Consider the following 20,402-nt stretch of genomic DNA (forward strand, 5'->3'; position numbering starts at 1 on the left):
TTAACAAGTATACAATATGATATCTTATAATATACAAAATCACTTGTACATTCTTAACCATAAATCTTAAATACTTTAAATTACCCCCCCATCCCATCCTCCCAGCCCTTCCTATATCAATAAAATTCATTCATATATGTATTATATCCCTTCTTATTATAAAATTTCAAACATTTAAAGGTGTCTAATCATTTGAATATTCGATTCATAGACAAAATCGCACGAGACAACGGCGCGCCGACAACTGAGCACAGACAACTGAGCGCAAGGTTGACGGCGCGCCGAAGAAAAGCACTATTTTAAAGGGTTCCGACGGGGGGTGTTGGTGGGGAACCCCCCTATTTTACTGAACAGACATCGCGCTGGCGTTGTGGGGGGTTGTAACCCCCCTCATTATACTTGAAACTGAACTTTTTGCCTGTTTTTTAGGGAAAAAGTTCAGTTTTAAGTATAATGTGGGGGGTTACAACCCCCAAGCCCCCCACAACGGCAGTGCAATGTCTGTTAAGTAAAGTGGGGGGGGTTCCCCCCCACACACCCCGTCGGAGCCCTTTAAAATAGTGCTTTTCTTCGGCGCGCCGTCAACCTTGCGCTCAGTTGTCTGCCCTCAGTTGTCGGCGCGCCATTGTTTCGCGCGATTTAGTCCCGTCACCGAATATTCAATCAATGGCCCCCATATCTTTTTAAACCTATCATAATTCCCATTCTGTAAAGCAAGAACTCTTTCCATTTTATATGTATAACATACTGAATTCCACCAAAAGGTATAGTTAAGTCTTGTATAGTCTTTCCAATTTCTAGTGATGTGTTGAATGGCAACTCCTGTCAATATTAATAATAATTTATTGTTAGATATTGAAATTTGACTTTTAAACCTCATTGAAGTACCAAATAAAATTGTGTCATATGACAAGTCAACAAAGTTTTCTAATAGCAAATTAATTTGGGGCCAAATTGATTTCCAAAAGGCATCAATACAAGGACAGAAATAAATTAAATGATCTTGCAGCCAAAAAACTTAAGAACATAAGAAGTTGCCTCCGCTGAGGCAGACCAGAGGTCCATCTCGCCCAGTGGTCCGCTCCCGCGGCGGCCCATCAGGCCTATTGCCTGAGCAGTGGTCCCTGACTATCCCTATGACCTACCTCTACTCCTATCTGTACCCCTCAATTCCTTTATCCTCTAGGAACCTATCCAAACCTTCTTTGAAGCCCTGTAATGTGCTCCGGCCTATCACAGCCTCCGGAAGCGCGTTACATGTATCCACCACCCTCTGGGTGAAAAAGAACTTCCTAGCGTTGGTTCTAAACCTGTCCCCTTTTAATTTCTCCGAGTGCCCCCTTGTACTTGTGGTTCTCCATAATCTGAAAAATCTGCCCCTGTCTACCTTTTCTATACCCTTCAGGATCTTGAAGGTTTCTATCATGTCTCCTCTAAGTCTCTGCTTTTCCAGGGAGAACAGCCCCAGCTTTTTCAGTCTGTCAGTATATGAGAGGTTTTCCATACCCTTTATCAGTTTAGTTGCTCTTCTCTGGACTCCCTCAAGTACTGCCATGTCCCTCTTGAGGTACGGCGACCAGTACTGGACACAGTATTCCAGATGCGGGCGCACCATTGCACGATACAGTGGCAGGATGACTTCCTTCGTCCTGGTCGTGATACCCTTCTTAATGATACACAACATTTGGTTTGCTTTCCTTGAGGCTGTGGCGCACTGTGCCGATGCCTTCAATGTTGTGTCTACCATCACTCCCAGGTCTCTTTCAAGGTTACTTACCCCTAGCAGTGATCCCCCCATTTTGTAGCTGAACATTGGGTTCTTTTTCCCTATATGCATGACCTTGCATTTCCCTATGTTAAAGCTCATTTGCCACTTTTTGGCCCACTCTTCCAGTGTCGCAGGAATGCAGACGCTAGTTGAATGATTCAACAAATGCATCGTCTTGCATGGGAACTATGTGGAATGCCGAGCAGCCATGTTGTAGACAAAATAGCAAGTGAAATAAATGCTTCATACCACACCCTGAAGCTGTAGACAAAGCATGCATGGCGGCGGCGGCGGTTATACTGGAAAGAAGATCATCTATAAGATAAGCGGCATTTGTTTATAAATTGATGAAGTTTTATATTATGAAGTTTGGCGAAGTTATCAATATGAGATGAGTAACAAAATTATATAAAGAATTCAACAAAAATCACAAAAAAATTGAGCCGATGAAGAAGCCAAGCGGTGTATACTCAAATGGAGAAATCTTTATGTTTGAGTACCACTTCTGAGGGCTCTTCAAAAAAAAAATTTTAACTTTAAAACATAATTTATAAAGGATGCAATAATGTCTTATTTATATAAGATTTGAAAATTAAAATCTGGTTGAAAAGTGTGAACATTTAGATTTAAATAGCCAGTCATAATTATTAGTGACCAGTATAAGGGATTTATCACACATTCAAAGCTGGCATAATAAAAGCATTAAATCTAAACTTTATATAGTTTTCCACCTTTTTCTGACAATTCAGCCTCTATAGCCATTGAGGGGCATTTTCAAAACATATGTCTAAGTCCGATTTGGAGGTATGGCGCTAGACATCTAAAGTCGGCAGTAAGAAAATGCCTATTTTCGAAAAGCAAACCACCATATGTCTACAAATAAATTTTTTTTAAAATCCTCTATCCGGACATCCAGGCCATTGGGACGCCCAGATCGCCAGGACGTCTATCTTTATACCACATTTTCACCCAAACTTTTGTTCATGTCCCATATGCCCAGAACAAGACCATTTGGACATGGGAGGGGCCAGTCCTGTAATAATAATAATAATAACTTTATTCTTCTATACCGCCACAATCTTGCGACTTCTAGGCGGTTTATAATCAAGAATGCTGGACATTTAGCGAAATACAATAAGTAGATATTCAGAGGAAATACAGAGATCAGAGACCTCAGGAGGCAATAGTATAGAAATACAATTTGCTGAGCGAAAATGTACCGTATTTTCACGCATATAACGCGCGCGTTATACGCGTTTTTACCTACCGCGCATACCCCTCGCGCGTTATATGCGTGAGCGCGGTATACAAAAGTTTTAAAACATAGTTCCCACCCCGCCCGACGCCCGATTCACCCCCCCAGCAGGACCACTCGCACCCCCACCCCGAACGACCACTCGCACGCGCTCCCACCCGCACCCGCATCCACGATCGGAGCAAGAGGGAGCCCAAGCCCTCTTGCCCGGCCGACTCCCCGACGTCCGATACATCCCCCCCCCCGGCAGGACCACTCGCACCCCCACCCCGAACGACCGCTCGCACGCGCTCCCACCCGCACCCGCATCCACGATCGGAGCAAGAGGGAGCCCAAGCCCTCTTGCCCGGCCGACTCCCCGACGTCCGATACATCCCCCCCCCCCGGCAGGACCACTCGCACCCCCACCCCGAACGACCGCTCGCACGCGCACCCACCCGCACCCGCATCCACGATCGGAGCAAGAGGGAGCCCAAGCCCTCTTGCCCGGCCGACTCCCCGACGTCCGATACAACCCCCCCCCCGCAGGACCACTCGCACCCCCACCCCGAAGGACCGCCGACTTCCCGACAATATCGGGCCAGAAGGGAGCCCAAACCCTCCTGGCCACGGCGACCCCCTAACCCCACCCCGCACTACATTACGGGCAGGAGGGATCCCAGGCCCTCCTGCCCTCGACGCAAACCCCCCTCCCCCCAACGACCGCCCCCCCCAAGAACCTCCGACCGCCCCCCCAGCCGACCCGCGACCCCCCTGGCGACCCCCACGACCCCCCCACCCCCCTTCCCCGTACCTTTGGTAGTTGGCCGGACAGACGGGAGCCAAACCCGCCTGTCCGGCAGGCAGCCAACGAAGGAATGAGGCCGGATTGGCCCATCCATCCTAAAGCTCCGCCTACTGGTGGGGCCTAAGGCACGTGGGCCAATCAGAATAGGCCCTGGAGCCTTAGGTCCCACCTGGGGGCGCGGCCTGAGGCACATGGGCCCAACCCGACCATGTGCCTCAGGCCGCGCCCCCAGGTGGGACCTAAGGCTCCAGGGCCTATTCTGATTGGCCCACGCGCCTTAGGCCCCACCAGTAGGCGGAGCTTTAGGACGGATGGGCCAATCCGGCATCATTCCTTCGTTGGCTGCCTGCCGGACAGGCGGGTTTGGCTCCCGTCTGTCCGGCCAACTACCAAAGGTACGGGGAAGGGGGGTGGGGGGGTCGTGGGGATCGCCAGGGGGGTCGCGGGTCGGCTGGGGGGGCGGTCGGAGGTTCTTGGGGGGGGCGGTCGTTGGGGGGGGAGGGGGGTTTGCGTCGAGGGCAGGAGGGCCTGGGATCCCTCCTGCCCGTAATGTAGTGCGGGGTGGGGTTAGGGGGTCGCCGTGGCCAGGAGGGTTTGGGCTCCCTTCTGGCCCAACTACCAAAGGTACGGGGAAGGGGGGTGGGGGGGTCGTGGGGGTCGCCAGGGGGGTCGCGGGTCGGCTGGGGGGGGCGGTCGGAGGTTCTTGGGGGTGGCGGTCGTTGGGGGGAGGGGGGTTTGCGTCGAGGGCAGGAGGGCCTGGGATCCCTCCTGCCCGTAATGTAGTGCGGGGTGGGGTTAGGGGGTCGCCGTGGCCAGGAGGATTTGGGCTCCCTCCTGGCCCGATATTGTTGGGGAATCGGCGGTCCTTCGGGGGGGGGGAGGGATGTATCGGACGTCGGGGGGGGGGGATCAGGCTTTCAGGATGGGGACAGACCTTCAAGGGGGGACAGTGCACGGAAGTCAGGGGGGGTGAACGGAGAGTCGGGACAGCGCACGGAAAGTCAGGGCGGGCGAAAGGAGCGTCGGGCAGCATGCGCGGTATACCCGTGAGCGCGGTATACCAAAGTTTTTGTACATATCATCGTGATTTCTGCGCGCTATACCCGTGTGCGCGTTTTATACGGGTGCGCGTTATTTGCGTGAAAATACGGTAATATGTACATTTTAGTAGGTAATGTCCGACAGGACCTGTTGGGGATAAATAGCAACGTAAAGTTACGATAAGATGAAGATAACAGATTATATTTATAACAGTGCTGTAAGTTCAGGTGGAATAGGGAGGGGGGAGGGAGAGGGAGAGCGGGTCAATTGTCTAGGTATTTCTGGCCACATGGCAACAGAGCATTGGGGCACCTTAAGAGGGCACTGCTGTGAACGTCACATAAAGGGTGCCAGATAGAAATCTCACCAGAACTCCCATATAGATTATGGTAAGCCCCCCAAAACATCCCCCAAACTCACTATACCCACCTGTCTACCACCCCAATAGTCTCTTTTAATTTCTGCTTTAACTGATTCACTTGTATTTTAAAGTCAAGTTTCAAGTTTATTATAAAATTTGATTAATCGCCTATTCCAAATTCTAGGCGATGTAACACTAGATAAAGATACAAAATTATGGGAAACATATCTCACAAACATGAATCTAGACAAGTTAGATCGATAGATACAAACATTCCTGGACAAAATTTAAGTCTGTTAAATATAATAACTTATACAAACAATGTCAAAACAAGAGGGAAAATTATTAAGAAATTACAATCGGTGTTTAAAAGTCCTTAGTTGTGGAACAGTTGCGACAAATTCGTATCATTTGGGAAAATGGCAAGCTTCTTTTAAGATGGTACGGGTGACAGCTCGTGAATTCCAAAAATGTATTCTTTGCTGTGGGGTTTTTCGAAAGAGGAGCAACAAAACTCCCATTAGACTAAGACACCAGAACATCTAAAAATGGAATCTAGTCTTCTGAAGAATTAACCCCCTGTTTTGCTAAGGTGCGCTAAGCATTTTAGTCGCATTTAGCATGTGCTAACCACTAATGCGTCTATAGACTAACATGCATGGGTTAGCGTTTAGCACGTGGTTAGTATGCGCTAAAAACATAGCACACCTTAGTAAAAGGAGCCTTAAGTGTGAACTGGATATTATTGTCACACGAATTGGCCCATACCAAGAAACTTTTAAGTTGGGAAGATGACCCTGTCCATAAAAAAAAAAATATATCATCAATAATCAAAGATAAGTGCTCTTTAAATGTGACGTTATCTTTTCTATTGAGAGCGAATTTAATTGATTTTTGCATCTTAATGATTATACACTTAAAAAAAATTTTTATATAAAAGAAATCTAAAAAATTATTACCACTAATACACTGGGATTTTGACCGATGATCGAGCTATGACCTGCGTTTTTGTGCGGATTTAGCGTGCGCGCTAAATCAACGTGTGCGCTAACCGCTAACGCGTCCATAGGATAACATGCACGTGTTAGCATTTAGGACCAAAGCTTAGCGCACCTTTGCAAAGGAGGGGATTAGATGAGTAAAAGCTCCGCTATTTTGGGGGGATATCTGCCTTATTAAAATGGCTGTTCCCACTGGATGTGCCAGTACTGACGTGTACTCCTGCATGCCCCTCTATCAAGTTTCAATTAATCTGATATACCGCAAATACAACCACAGTTAGTCTAAGTGGTTTACAATAATAATATATTATTAAAAGAAAATTAAAACAAAAATTAAAAAGACATAACAAGGGAGGCAATAAGCAAAAACCTAAGTTCAACTCACATACAAGCAAAAACGGGTAGAAGGGGGAAAAAGAAAGGGGAGGTTACAATAAAAACAAAATGGGTGGGGAAGGAAAGGAGAGGAACAAAAGGGAAGGGAAGTCACCGTGATATTCTGCCCAAACAATTAAGGATATAAGCTAAGAAGTCAAAGAAGAAAGGCTGATCCAAAGCATGAGTAAGGTAAGGAAAAAGGTCAAGAGCAGAAAGCCATAGAAAAATAGTATGCACTCGTATATATGTATTCTACAAAAGGCTTTGCTTTCAGCACAGCGTTTACTAAAATACGAAGGAGAGTATGAACGTCCTTGGCGAGGGCGTCCCTTTTCCTGCTTAGGTGGCCTATGAAAAACCAAGCTTCATTCTATGGATCAGCTCCTCCTTAGCTTCAAACAAACACAGTAGAAAAACTCATCCCTTGTATAACTTTCCTTCTGTCCAAGGCTGTAAGAAGTAAAACAATGTTTTGATCATACGCTAGCGTACCAAGCAGCTTCTCATGATAAAGAATTCTGAGTGTTATTGCTCACAGCCTAGTCTTATAAACATTTTAGAACACAGCTGAAGCACTATCTTTCTTCCAAGTATCTGATTAACTCATTTTGTACTATGCTTATTGTTAAAAGTCTTTTGTAAACCGCGTTGAACTTGTGGTTACGCGGTTAACAAGCACAATGTAATGTAATGGACATGGCACCGCATCCTGTTCCTTAGTTAGAGGAAAAAAAAATCAACATGTGAAACATACAGGGAATTGCATAGTACAAGAAATATCTGTAGTACGCACTATGTGGTCCTTTTGGTGTCAGGTCAAAAGCGCGCCGGGACAAAGGCGCGAGCAGACAATTGAGCGCAGCGCGGAGGCGCGCACCGAAGAAAATTACTGTTTTTAGGGCTCCGACGGGGGGTTTTGTTGGGGAGCACCCCCACTTTACTTAATACAAATTGCGCCGCGTTGTGGGGGCGTTGGGGGGTTGTAACCCCCCAAATTTTACTAAAAACTTCACTTTTTCCCTGTTTTTAGGGAAAAAGTTAAGTTTACAGTAAAATGTGGGAGGTTACAACCCCCCAAACCCCCTACAACGCCGGCGCGATTTGTAGTAAGTAAACTGGGGGTGCTCCCCAACAAAACCCCCCGTCGGAGCCCCTAAAATCAGTAATTTTCTTTGGCGCGCGCCTCCGTCTTGCGCTCAGTTGTCAGCGCGCACCTTTGTCTTCCGCGTTGCTGTCTATGAACCGGTCCTTTTACTAAGGAGCGCTAGTATGTCTTAGCGTGCGCTAAATTCTAACGAATCCATAGGATATAATGGACACGTTAGCGCACGCTAAGACGCACTAGCGCGCCTTAGTAAAAGGAGCCCTGTATGTAACCCGACCAAAAATGAATTTTAAAATTTGGACTGCAAACTGTGAAAGAACTGTATATATGTGTATTTAATTAATACCTGTATTTTCTCCAAAATATCTTGATTTTGTTTGATTTTAAAGTCACAAGCAGTTGCATCCATCTCCTGAAATATACAAGAAATCTCGTTTTAAAATCCCCAGTTGAAACATATCATGAATTTAACAACCAAATTCTTAGGCTGTCACAAGGGGTGGGGGCAAGCAAAGCAGCTAAAATACTCCACCCAGGGCAGGATTAGCCAATAGGCCCAGTAGGCACGTGCCTAGGGCCCGAAATGGTCAGGGGGGCCCGATGAAGGAGGGCATCAGCATTGTTTTTTCCAAACGGTGATGGGCCCCTCCAGCATCGATTGGCAATGCGGGCCCCCCTGAGCAGCAACGCGGCCCCCCCATCGACGGAAAGTAAGACAAGCAAGCAACGCAGGTAAGAAAGGCAACGGGAACTGTAATTTTGCAAGTGGTGCTGCTGGCCCAAAGCTTCCCTCTGACGCAGCTTCCTGTTTCCGCCTGGGCGCATGGTGGGGTGGGGCGAGGCAGGGGCCCAGTGTACTTGTGTGCCTAGGGGCCCTCGACAAATTAATCCTGCCCTGACTCCACCCAAATGTCATCAAAAGATAAACACCCAAAAAGTGGAGCAGATATATCATCCTTCCTTAAAATCTCAAAAATTCATAATTTCATCACCTTTATACTCATAGGGCTCCTTTTACTAAACTGCTTTAGGGCTTTAACGCGTGGAATAGCGAGCGCTACATTGCCCCGCGCGCTAGACCTTAACGCCAGCATTGAGCTGCCGTTAGTTCTAGAAGCGTAGCACACCTTAGTAAAAGGAGCCCATAGTCAAAAAAATATGCTGACTGAATGTATCTCACATTTTCAGAGGATAGAAGGACCTCAGCCCTTTTTTTGGTGTTTATCAGTCAATAGAATTGCCATGAAGCAATTTTGAGTCACTCTGCAAGCACATGAAAACCCCCTCCCCCTCAAAATGGGGGGGGGAGGGAGGGAGGGACATCAAAGCAACCCTTAAACGGGGTGTTATTTTGTCCAGCAACTGCAAATGAATTTAATGAATGCAAGTTGCTGTAAAATAACTGATCTCCATAAGACAGCCTAAAAATGATTTCGGACAGACACAGTTTGCTTTCATGGATAAGCTCATAGAGGGAAACTCCAAACATACGATCTGGAACAAAATGAGAACCTCAGTAAGTCACTCTGGCATGTGGAGGCTTAACTGCTATATTGGTTTCAAATGACACTCCAAGAGCCTGATTCTATAAACAATGCCTAAAAAAATTTGTGCCGATCATAACGGCGCTTAGTTATAGATAAGGTAACCATACATCCCGTTTCAATGGGACAGTCCCGTTTCGGACCGACCGTCCCGTTGGGGGTGAAATTGGGGGCGGGGCTAGGGCAGGGTTGGGGCGGGATTGGGGCGGGGCTAGGGCGGGATTGGGAGTGGGACTGAGAATTAATAGATGTCCCCTTTTGATGAAAAAAATAAATGGTCACCTTAGTTATAGAATATGGCCTCGGTGCACCTAACTTGGTATGGACTTTTCAATAACCATATTGTTTCTTATACTCTGCAAATGTCAACTGGGATTATTTTACCACCTGGGAGTATCAGGCCACCAATCTGCAGTCCTATGCTCCCATCTGTGGCTTCCAGTCAAAAGTCATTTAAGTAAACATGACCCCTAGTGGTAGGTGCAGGTGGGAGGACTTCTGATTAGGGAAGAGCCTTTCATGGGGTCCCAGATCAGGGTGGGGCTATTGATCATGTGGGAGAGAGGTGATGGGGGTGGGTGGCAGATTGGGAGAGAGTCCTGACCTGGAAATCATAGGTGGGAACACTGACCCGCAGCTTGGCGGCCAGATGCTCTGACTACAGGGTGGCTTGCAAGGAGCATAATTCCTTTACTACACTAGTCAGCAACCTGCAGGACTGTTATACCCCTGCAATAAATCAAGGCGCAGTAAAAGCTCATCTTTTACTGCATTTTGATAATTCCTCCCCTAAATGTTGGTACTCCTTAGTGGCTGTATATTGTTCCTTAGATTTTTAAGTTAGATGTTTGTTTGTTTATTTCTCTCCTGCCCTTATCCAGAGCGAGTTACATATGAACACACAAAATAAAACATTAATATTTGTCGTACAAATCAATACAAAAACACACTATAACAAATTACATACTTACATATAAAATCAAATTGCATATGACATACATGTCGCAACGAGGAATATCATTTAAGGCAAAAACTGGCGAAAACCTAACATACATCAAAATATAAAATCACATAGAGCATACAAGATGCCTCAATGGCAGACATCATTATGCCAGATAAAGCAGAGCAGGCCATCGAACACCTCTGTGGCCAGCACTCAACAGTCATCACTCCTTCCCCCTCAACCTAACTCATCTTATCGCTCACGGAATGCTTCAATTCCCACCCACCTATGATTTTGGTTATATATGTCCAGAGTTTTCTTCAACCCCTGGAATCAATCTTTCTTTCTTATACAGCTCCCCCGCCGCCGCCCCCCCCCCCCCCACACACACACACAGGCACACACTTATACAGCTCATGCTATCATCAGTGCACACTTTGAATATCAACTCGTCTGTGTTTTAGACAAAGGTTCCGCCACGCCAATTTTCCTAGTACACTTATTGGTGGAGGGGGGGGGGGGGTCCTTCGTCTGGGCAGACTGGACAGAAATTGGACAGCAACGTTAACACTTCTCCAACAAAATGTCATCTAAATGAAGCCGTAATAAGAACCCCTGACACACATGTACAAATGGACAGACAGATATAGTAATAGCAATGGAGCCCACCTAAAAGACTCAGCAGACATGCAGAATAAAGCCCATTATTGAAATCACTGCATGAATTATATCCTAACACCTTTGCTGGTGAAGGATTCAGGAGGACATAGGATTCAGAGACCAAAATGGACAGGAGGAAAGAGAGAAGGGACAGGGAGATGTCTGGCTATAAGGGTAGAGAGGGGAGGAAGAGGGAGCAGATGCTGGGATAGATGGATGGAGGGAGGAAGATGCTAGGAATGGTGGAACCATATTGGAGAGGCCAGGAGGGATGGCAAAGAAATGAATGAGAAGATAGTGATTACAGAGATGATTAATGCAACCAGATCTGTAGGATCCATGAGAACTGGTCACTATTAGTGGAGGTGAGACCAGTGAAGCCCAAGCTGCAGTGCTACAGCCCTCTCAGATTGCACAATCCTGCATCTAGCATATGCTAGACTTATTAGATCCAATCTGTTAGGTGAAATGATAAGTTCAGGGTATAATAAATTACTAGTATGTCATCTTTTTCTATTATGTGGAAAAATAAAAAGATGAAAAATCTCCCCACTAACAAGTATATCAACTTCCTTTGATTCTAATGTATTCTGAGCAGCTGAAGCTTAAAAAAAAGTGTCTTCCGGAATATTATCTTCTCAATTTATTCTTCCCTTTCTGGAGAGGTAACCATAACATGAAAATGATTTTCATCTGCAAAATTTGATACCCAAAATAGCCCCATGGTTGCCCTAGCAACTAGCTTCCCTTCCCCCTTTTTTGCATATCGCTTTAAATTTCTACCATCTCTTCACAGGCACAGTTCATAAACATGACTGCATAATAAAGAATGTTATCACCGCCGGCTTCCAGCACAGCTGCTGCAAATAAGATAGGAAGTGACACGGAATACAATTTCATGCAGCTGGGACAACAGATTGATTGGGTGCCCTTCAAATTTGATGCCACTTCTTTAAGCCTGTCCAAATTTAGAGATAAAGTTCCCCTTTCCCTGGGTAGCAAACGCACAGTGAGAGCTGAGATAACTCAGGGGGCTTCTTTGAACTACTACAGCTCATTAAAAATAAAATAAAATATATATATATATACATACAGGTATATACATGAAAATAGATGCCAAGTCAAGGTTATTCATTAATTCAAAAGTGTTAGTTTGTTGCAAGGTTGTAGAGTGGATTTCTGTTGGGTGAAGTTTAGGGGTGGGCTCAGCGTCTCTGATGCTTTGTCTTGTTTTTTCCTCCCAAGATGCTTGGTGGGGGCACTCCTTGGTCCAATTTGCAATCTTTATACTGTGTTCTTAATTTAACCATTTATTTGTAATTGGTTCTTTTTATCTTAGTTCTGATTTGTTGCTACATTTCTGGCCCCAAACAAGACTCTTTCCTATGGTACAACTCTTAAGATCTTAGTTTAACTGTGTTTTCCTACAAGTGGAGGAGTAATCTAATGGTCAGAGCACCAGAAATATCTGATTCAGATCCCACTGTGGTTTTTTGTGATCTTGAGAAAGTCACTTAAGAACATAAGAACAAGACCAATCATCTTCCAACAGTGGTCAATCCAGGTCACAGTACCTGGCAGGAACTCAAACAGTAGCAACACTCCATGCAACTGATTCCAAGGCAAGCAGTGGCTTCTACATGTCTATCTTAATAGCAGACTAAGGACTTTTCTTCCAAGAACTTATTCAAAACCTTTCTTAAACCTTGCTATGCTAAATGTTGTAACCACCTCCTCTGGCAACAAGTTTCAGAGCTTGACTATTCTTTGAGTATATAAAAAAAAAATTTCCTTCTATTTGTTTTAAAAGTATTCCCATGTAATTTCATTGAATGCTCCCTGTTTTTTGTATTTTTTGGAAAGGGTAAAAAATCAATTCACCACTCAGGATTTTGTAGGCCTCAATTACATCCATCGTCAACTGCCTCTTTTCCAAGCTGAAGAGACCCACCTTCTGTAGTCTTTCTTCATACGAGAGGAGCTCCATCCCCTTTATAATTTTGGCCACTCTTCTTTGAACCTTTACTAGTTCCACTCTATCTTTTTTTTAGATACGGCAGCCAGAACTGTGCAAGATGAGAATGCAGAAGCATTATAATATTCTCAGTCTTATTTACTATCTCTTTCCTAATAATTTGAAACATGTTTAGCATTTCTTAAATATGTATACATAGTAACATAGTAGATGATGGCAGATAAAGACCCGAATGGTCCATCCAGTCTGCCCAACCTGATTCAATTTAAATTTATTATTATTATTTTTTTTCTTCTTAGCTATTTCTGGGCAAGAATCCAAAGCTCTACCCGGTACTGTGCTTGGGTTCCAACTGCCGAAATCTCTGTTAAAACCTACTCCAGCCCATCTACACTCTCCCAGCCATTGAAGCCCTCCCCAGCCCATCCTCCACCAAACGGCCATATACAGACACAGACCGTGCAAGTCTGCCCAGTACTGGCCTTGTTCAATATTTAATATTATTTTCTGATTCTAAATCCTCTGTGTTCATCCCACGCTTCTTTGAACTCAGTCACAGTTTTATTCTCCACCACCTCTTTCGGGAGCGCATTCCAGGCATCTACCACCCTCTCCGTAAAATAGAATTTCCTAACATTGCCCTTGAATCTACCACCCCTCAACCTCAAATTATGTCCTCTGGTTTTACCATTTTTCTTTCTCTAGAAAAGATTTTGTTCTACATTAATACCCTTCAAGTATTTGAACGTCTGAATCATATCTCCCCTGTCCCTCCTTTCCTCTAGGGTATACATATTCAGAGCTTCCAGTCTCTCCTCATACGTCTTCTGGCGCAAGCCTCCTATCATTTTCGTCGCCCTCCTCTGGACCGTTTCAAGTCTTCTTACATCCTTCGGCAGATACGGTCACCAAAACTGAACACAATACTCCAAGTGGGGCCTTACCAATGACCTGTACAGGGGCATCAAACCGCATAGTTTTTATGCAGTACAGCACTCCCCCATAATTCACGGGGTTTCCATTCCAGGCCCCCCCCCCCCCCCCCGCAAATTTTGAAAAAACGCGAATGCAGTTTTTAGGCAGGGGAGACAGGAGAGGGCAGCTGGAGCGCCAAGGGGTGCTTTGACACGCAGCTCCTGATTGGTGTAGCCCAACTTTACTATAGGAAGAGGCGGTCGGAGCATTCCGCGAATGACCGGGTCCATGATTCGTTAACCGCGAATTCGCAGGGGAACACTGTATATAAATATTTAAATAACTAATTAATTAATTTCTAGCATCCTGTTTGCTTTTTTTTTTTTTTTTTGCCAGAGCTGCTTACTCGGTAAAAGATTTCAGTACAGTTTCTGCAATGACACAGATCTTTTTCTTGGGTGCTGTCTCCTAAGGTGGACCCTAGCATCAGTTAACGAGGGCTTTTTTTTTTTAACTAAGGTGCATTAATGATTAGTGCGTGCGAAATGCCAAGATGCCCATTTTAGGTGTAAACATTTTTATTGATGATAAAAGAGTACCCAAAACAAAGAAACTGACCCCGAGAGATCCACAGAGAAGAAAATCCAAGAGAAACCAAAAGACACTGTGGAGTGACTATGTTCCTGAAATGGACTTTATTGAAAATTTAAAAGTTCCAAACATCAACGTAAACAATCCACATAAAAGTAAAATGCTTTTGGTTTATGCAGTGCGTTCTCTGCGAATTTCCACGCAATTGTTCTTTTGGACTGTTCATTCCACATATCTACTACCTTAGGACTATCAGGGACCCCTGAAGAAGACTATCTTGTTGAAACATGGACCGTGTTGGGTCCTAAGCTCTCAGCGGACTAGGTCCTTAAGGTTTTTATGTGGATTATTTTACTTTTATGTGGATTGTTTATGTTGATTTTTGGAACTTTTAAATTTTCAATAAAATCTCATAAAAGAATACAACAGAAGGAGAACGTCATATCAAGGAACAGTGTACACAGTTCAACAATATCAACATAAACAAGCAAAGAAGAAAAAAGTATCAGCAAATATTGTTGTACAGTAACAATAATGCAACCCTGCCCATTTTATTCCTATGGTGGTCTTAGCATTTAGGCCTGGATTTTTCACACAGCACCTTTATTGGCAGCTGACTTAAAAATGGCCACCGATCGAGTGTCAATCACACAACGGTGCCGTTTCCAGAATCGCGGCTACGTGAAAGGTAGGCTCCGGAAATGGCCAGGGTTTTCAAGGCTTATATTTCCGGTGCCTAACTTTCACGAGAATTGCATCCATGGAGGTGCCTTACGAGGCCTAAACATGCCTACAGTGGCATTAGGCGTCATAAGATGCTTCCACAGACATGATAATGGCACCCTTAGGCACCTCTATTTTTTTACAAGATATTTTAATTGGTTTTTAATTGGCATAGCCAATTAGTGTGCCAATTAAACCAATTAAGTTAGGCGGCAGTAGGACACCTACCACCACCTAACTTAGAGCACAGTTTTTAGACTTAGGCCCTTAGAGTGCGCTGTTAGTGCACCTTAGGAAGCAATTCTATAACAAGGCACCGATAGGTAGGTGTCGTGTTCCTGGGGGTAGTGAGCCTGTTCTATAGAAATACTTGCAAATTTTTAATGTTCTTAGAAAATACTAGCACAAATCCATGTCAGTGCGCAAAAATTTAGGCATGAACATTTATACCCGGTCTATGATGCCACATGCACCATTTACATTCTTGAATTACAGTATTCTTTAAGTAGTGTGCATAAAGGACCCACCCATGCCCCTCTCCTGTGAATGCCCCTCTAAAAATGATGTGCTAAGCCATTTTAGTACATAATTACAGAAGTGCACTTTAGTGCTCTGTAATCTTTTGTCTTTACCTACCCCCTCTTTTACTAAGGTGCGCTAACCGATTAGCACACGCTAATCAAATTAGCGCGCACTAAACGCTAATGCGTCCGTAGACTAACATGCATGCATTAGCGTTTAGCGCACACTAAATCAATTAGTGCGCGCTAATCGGTTAGCGCACCTTAGTAAAAGAGGGCCCTAGTCTTTTTGAGTCCCGAGTCCAGCCCTCAGAGAGGCAGTGGGATTGCAGAATAATAAGACAATGGCCAGATGGTGCAGAAAAAGTTAAATAATATAGAAATAAGCTTATTATTACAAAGGTATAGAGCAGGGGTCTCAAAGTCCATCCTCGAGGGCCGCAATCCAGTCGGGTTTTCAGGATTTCCCCAATGAATACGCATGAGATCTATGTGCATGTACTGCTTTCAATGCATATTCATTGGGGAAATCCTGAAAACCCGACTGGATTGCGGCCCTCAAGGAGGGACTTTGAGATTCCTGGACTAGACGCAGGGGGTGAGCAACTCCGGTCCGCGAGGGCCAGAATCCAGTCGGGTTTTCAGGATTTCCCCAATGAATACGCATGAGATCTATGTGCATGTACTGCTTTCAATGCATATTCATTGGGGAAATCCTGAAAACCCGACTGGATGGCGGCCCTCAAGGAGGGACTTTGAGATTCCTGGACTAGACGCAGGATGTGAGCAACTCCGGTCCGCGAGGGCCAGAATCCAGTCGGGTTTTCAGGATTTCCCCAATGAATACGCATGAGATCTATGTGCATGTACTGCTTTCAATGCATATTCATTGGGGAAATCCTGAAAATCCGACTGGATGGCGGCCCTTGAGCAGGGACTTTGAGATCCCTGGTATAGAGCTTGGAAGAGAGGTTGCTTCTTTGTTTTGTGTAAAATTTTAGTCCTTCTGTGGATGTCTAAGGAGGGTTATATGTGAGAGACAGCAGAGCAGAAAATAGAGAACATGCACTGTATATTATGCAGGTGCCTGCAGAGGGGAGTGTGTGTGTGCGCGCGTGTATGAGTGAGAACAGAGGATATGCATTATTGTCCTGGTTGAGTCTAGTATTTATATCTTTTCTCTCTTTTCCAGTATTTGCTGTATCACCTATTGGCATTCCTTTTGATCTAATGTCTCCTAATTACCAAGGAGGGATGACTCTTTGAAGAGCTGGTTCTCAGAGTCAGGCTGTCTGGGTTCCTTTTGTCTGTCTCAAGTATTAAGCAAAAAGGTATTTTGCTGGTTTTAAGTACTGGTCAGAGAGGTAGGAGACATCTAGTCTGCTTGCAGTCACAGGAATCAGGCTTTTAATATAATATCCCAGAGGCCTTTGCTGCCACTCTGGATAGGCCAGCACACTGATGCTGACAGCCAGCACACTAATGCAATGCTGACATACTCAACTGCCATTTACATGATTAAGGGTGCGTTAACCTACATGCAACATTATATAAATTTAAGCATGCAAAAGGTGCTTAAATTTAGGAAACTTATTATAGCATAAGGGATTTAACCCTTAATTGCCTCAGTTACAAACTTAAGGACCCTTTTACTAAAGCTTAGGACATGATGACAGAATTAGTACACACTAACTGGGGAATTCTATAAAGTCCGCCTAAAGTTAGGCACCTACAATGGCGCATTTAGCCGTTGTAGGTGCCTAATTTAATTGTTTAATACACTTAATTGGCACCAATTGACAATTAGCACCTCATAATTGACATAATGGCATGTAATTGAGTGTTAGGTGCCTAAGTTGGTAGATGCCTACCACTTTGAGATAGGTGCCTAGTCCATGGCACCTATCATAAAGTAGGCCTGGCTAGGGGGCAGATTGTGGGCATGTTTTGCATGTAGGCACCTAACTTAGATGTACACATATAGGTCTTGAAAACACTGGTATACGTAAAGTATCTTGTTTCCATAGTGGTCAATCCACCTGACAGAAACCCAAAGAGTAGCAACATTCCATGCTGCCAATCCCATGGCAAGCAATGACTTTCTCCATGTCTGTCTCAATAGCAAACTTTTCCTCCAGGAACTTGTCCAAATCTTGTTTTGAATCCAGCTACGCTAACCTCTGTTACCACATCCCCTGGAATGTACAACAATCAAAATAAAATGTTTAGTTTCTACCTTTGTTGTCTGGACATTTTATATTTCCATCATGTCGGTTCCAGTTTCTCTTTTCTGCTGTCCTGTCTGTTGTCTGCTAATTCTTCTTCATGTGGCTGCAATCCAATTGTCTTTTCTCCTCTCTAATGTCTATTCCTTCACTACAATTGCTTATGGCATGCTGACCATTCCTTTTTAGCTCTTTTCTGCCTCTTTCTCCTCCTTTTTATTTTTCAGCTACCTTTCACTCACTAACTCTCCCATTCCCCATCTCACTCCTTCCTCAACCCTTTCATCCCCATTACCGTATTTCTACCCTCTGTAATCACTATCCTCTCATTCATTTTCTTGCCATCCCTTCTGGCCTTTACAGTAGGGTGCCACCATTCCCAGCATCTTCCTCGCTCCATCCTTCTAGCTCAGCATCTGCTCTCTCTTCTTCCCTTCCCCACCCTTGAAGCCTGACATCTCCCTGTCCTTTCCTTCCTGCTTTCTCCCCCATGGTCCAGCATTTCTCCCTCTCTCATCCATCATTCCCATTGTCTGGCATTTCTCTATCACTCCCTTCTGCTCCTGGATACATCTCCCTCTTTCTCCCATCTCCACCTGCTGTTTAATAATAATAATAGTTTTATTTATATCCCATCATACCTTTCAGTTTATTTCTCCCTCCCTCACATACACCCCCATGTCCAACTTCTCTCTTTTCCTCTCTCTCACTCTCCCTCCCTTGCATCCTAGGTCCATCTCTCTTTCCCTTTCCCCCTGCAGCATTCTCTCCCTTTCACTGCCATGTCCACCATTTTTGCCTCTCTCCTACAGTCCACCATTCCCCGCCCCCCTCCCTTGTGCCTTTGGTCAAACATTTCTCCCCCCTCTTTGCAGCATCTCTCCCTTCCTCCCTTCCACCATCATGTCTAACATTTCTCCCTCTCTCCCCATGCACCATTTCTTCTCCCCTCCACCCTTATGTCCATTTCTCTCTCTCTCCATGCACCATCTATCCATCCCCTCTACCTCATTGCCTCAGGTACATTAGATAATTGTGAGCCCACTGGGATGGATAGGAAAAATGCTTAAGTACCTGACCAAAAAACCCCCGCTGAGACAACCTTAACAGGCAATATATAAATACTCAATAAAAAAATTCCCTTGCTCAGGGTCACAGGGAGCAGCATGGGGTTTGAACCCACAACCTCAGAGTGCTTTATTTGCAGACTTCAGAGCATACCTTGAAGAAAGCCACAGCATGATGGCTGAAATGTCGGTTTCTACCTGACAAAGACGCAGTGAGACCGGGAAACCTGCAACAAGCACAATGCCAGCTGCGGAAACCCTGAGAGAACCTCTCTCATGCATATTCATGAGGTCTATCCCGAAAACCCGACTGGCTGGTGGTCCTCCAGGACAGGATTGGGAACTGCTGCTCTAGGCGATACAAATTCAGGTCCTCAAGGCTTTTCACATAAGTCTTTGGGTGCAAGCCCCATACCATTTTTGGACCTTCTTCTAAATTGTTTTCACCAGTGAGTTGGGGAGAAGCCGTACACGTGTGTGAGAGAGATCCGTTTTATGTTCTCACCTAAACTTCAGATATTGCACAAATGAGATCTCTTAGCCATGGCCACTTGTGCCTTCACCCTTCCAGCACCCCTGAGTCAAACCCAGAGAGTTGCTAGTTGTGCTTGTATGACGTGACTACACTCCAACTGGAGCTTAGATTCAATTACATGCATATGAGCCAAACCTGAGCTCAAGCTGAGTAACATCTATGTGTTAGAAGTACATAAATCAGATATTATTTTGCCGTACCGTTTTTCTACATTCATTAATTCTTGCCGTTATCTTCCTTTTCAGAACTGTATCTTTCAAAATCTCTCTTAAGGTCTTCAAGACTAAACAATAATTTAAGCCCGTTCTGTTTTTACCTAATTGAATTTCTCTTAGCATGGATGGTGATACCAGTTTCCCTTTTTATTTTTTTTAGGAGCAAAAGGTTATCGTGGCTCAACAGTTTCTCTAATCTCTGACATATTTTTCTGACTTGTAAAGGCATTCCTGCCTTTCTGTGCCTGTGGGAAAAACCTTTAAGGCCTTATGCTCTCTGTGCCTGTGCAAGGACCTGCTTGTTTCTCTCTAAGCTTCTAATCATTTCCCAGATCCTTTGCGGCATTCTCTAGGGTTGACGCTATGCCTCTAATCCCTTTCTCATCCCATCAGTGGCTTTTCGGGGGTAGACCAAAACAAACCAAGTACTTAGGGCTAGATTCACTAACCTCACGGATCCGATCTGCTCCGTTAGTGATCCAATCCGTGAAGTTGCCAGCCGCCCGATTCACAACGTGTCCTCATGCAAATGGGGGCGATCGGAATCACGCCCCCAAACAACCGCACGGATCACTGAAGAGCGATCCCAGCGCAAGCGCCGACCATCTTCTTTGCTGTAGATTGTCTGCGCATGCTTACAGAGCTTCAAACTTTTTAAAAAATAAAACTTTTGTACTTCACGAGCCCGTGATTTTAACCCGTTTTAAACCCGCAAGTTAAAACCACGAGCTCGCACTGTGGAGAAGGGCAGGAGAGTCAGGGCAGAGAGCAGGGTGGCAAGCGGAGAGTCAG

The 20,402-nt window shown here is 44.9% G+C and overlaps 1 long non-coding RNA gene across 1 annotated transcript in view; it reads right to left on the reverse strand.

Moving 5' to 3' along the window:
- Positions 1 to 20,196, reverse strand: part of LOC117367389 — a 127,599-nt gene extending 107,403 nt beyond the window's left edge. Inside the window, exons 1-2 of the long non-coding RNA XR_004540757.1 lie at positions 20,060 to 20,196; positions 8,043 to 8,108 (exon numbers count right to left, since the gene is read on the reverse strand). This is a non-coding gene — a long non-coding RNA (uncharacterized LOC117367389). The remainder of the gene's footprint in view (positions 1 to 8,042; positions 8,109 to 20,059) is intronic.
- Between the last annotated feature and the right edge of the window lie 206 nt (positions 20,197 to 20,402).

This window comes from Geotrypetes seraphini, chromosome 10 (genome assembly GCF_902459505.1).
Source record: "Geotrypetes seraphini chromosome 10, aGeoSer1.1, whole genome shotgun sequence".
Lineage (NCBI taxonomy): Eukaryota > Metazoa > Chordata > Amphibia > Gymnophiona > Dermophiidae > Geotrypetes > Geotrypetes seraphini.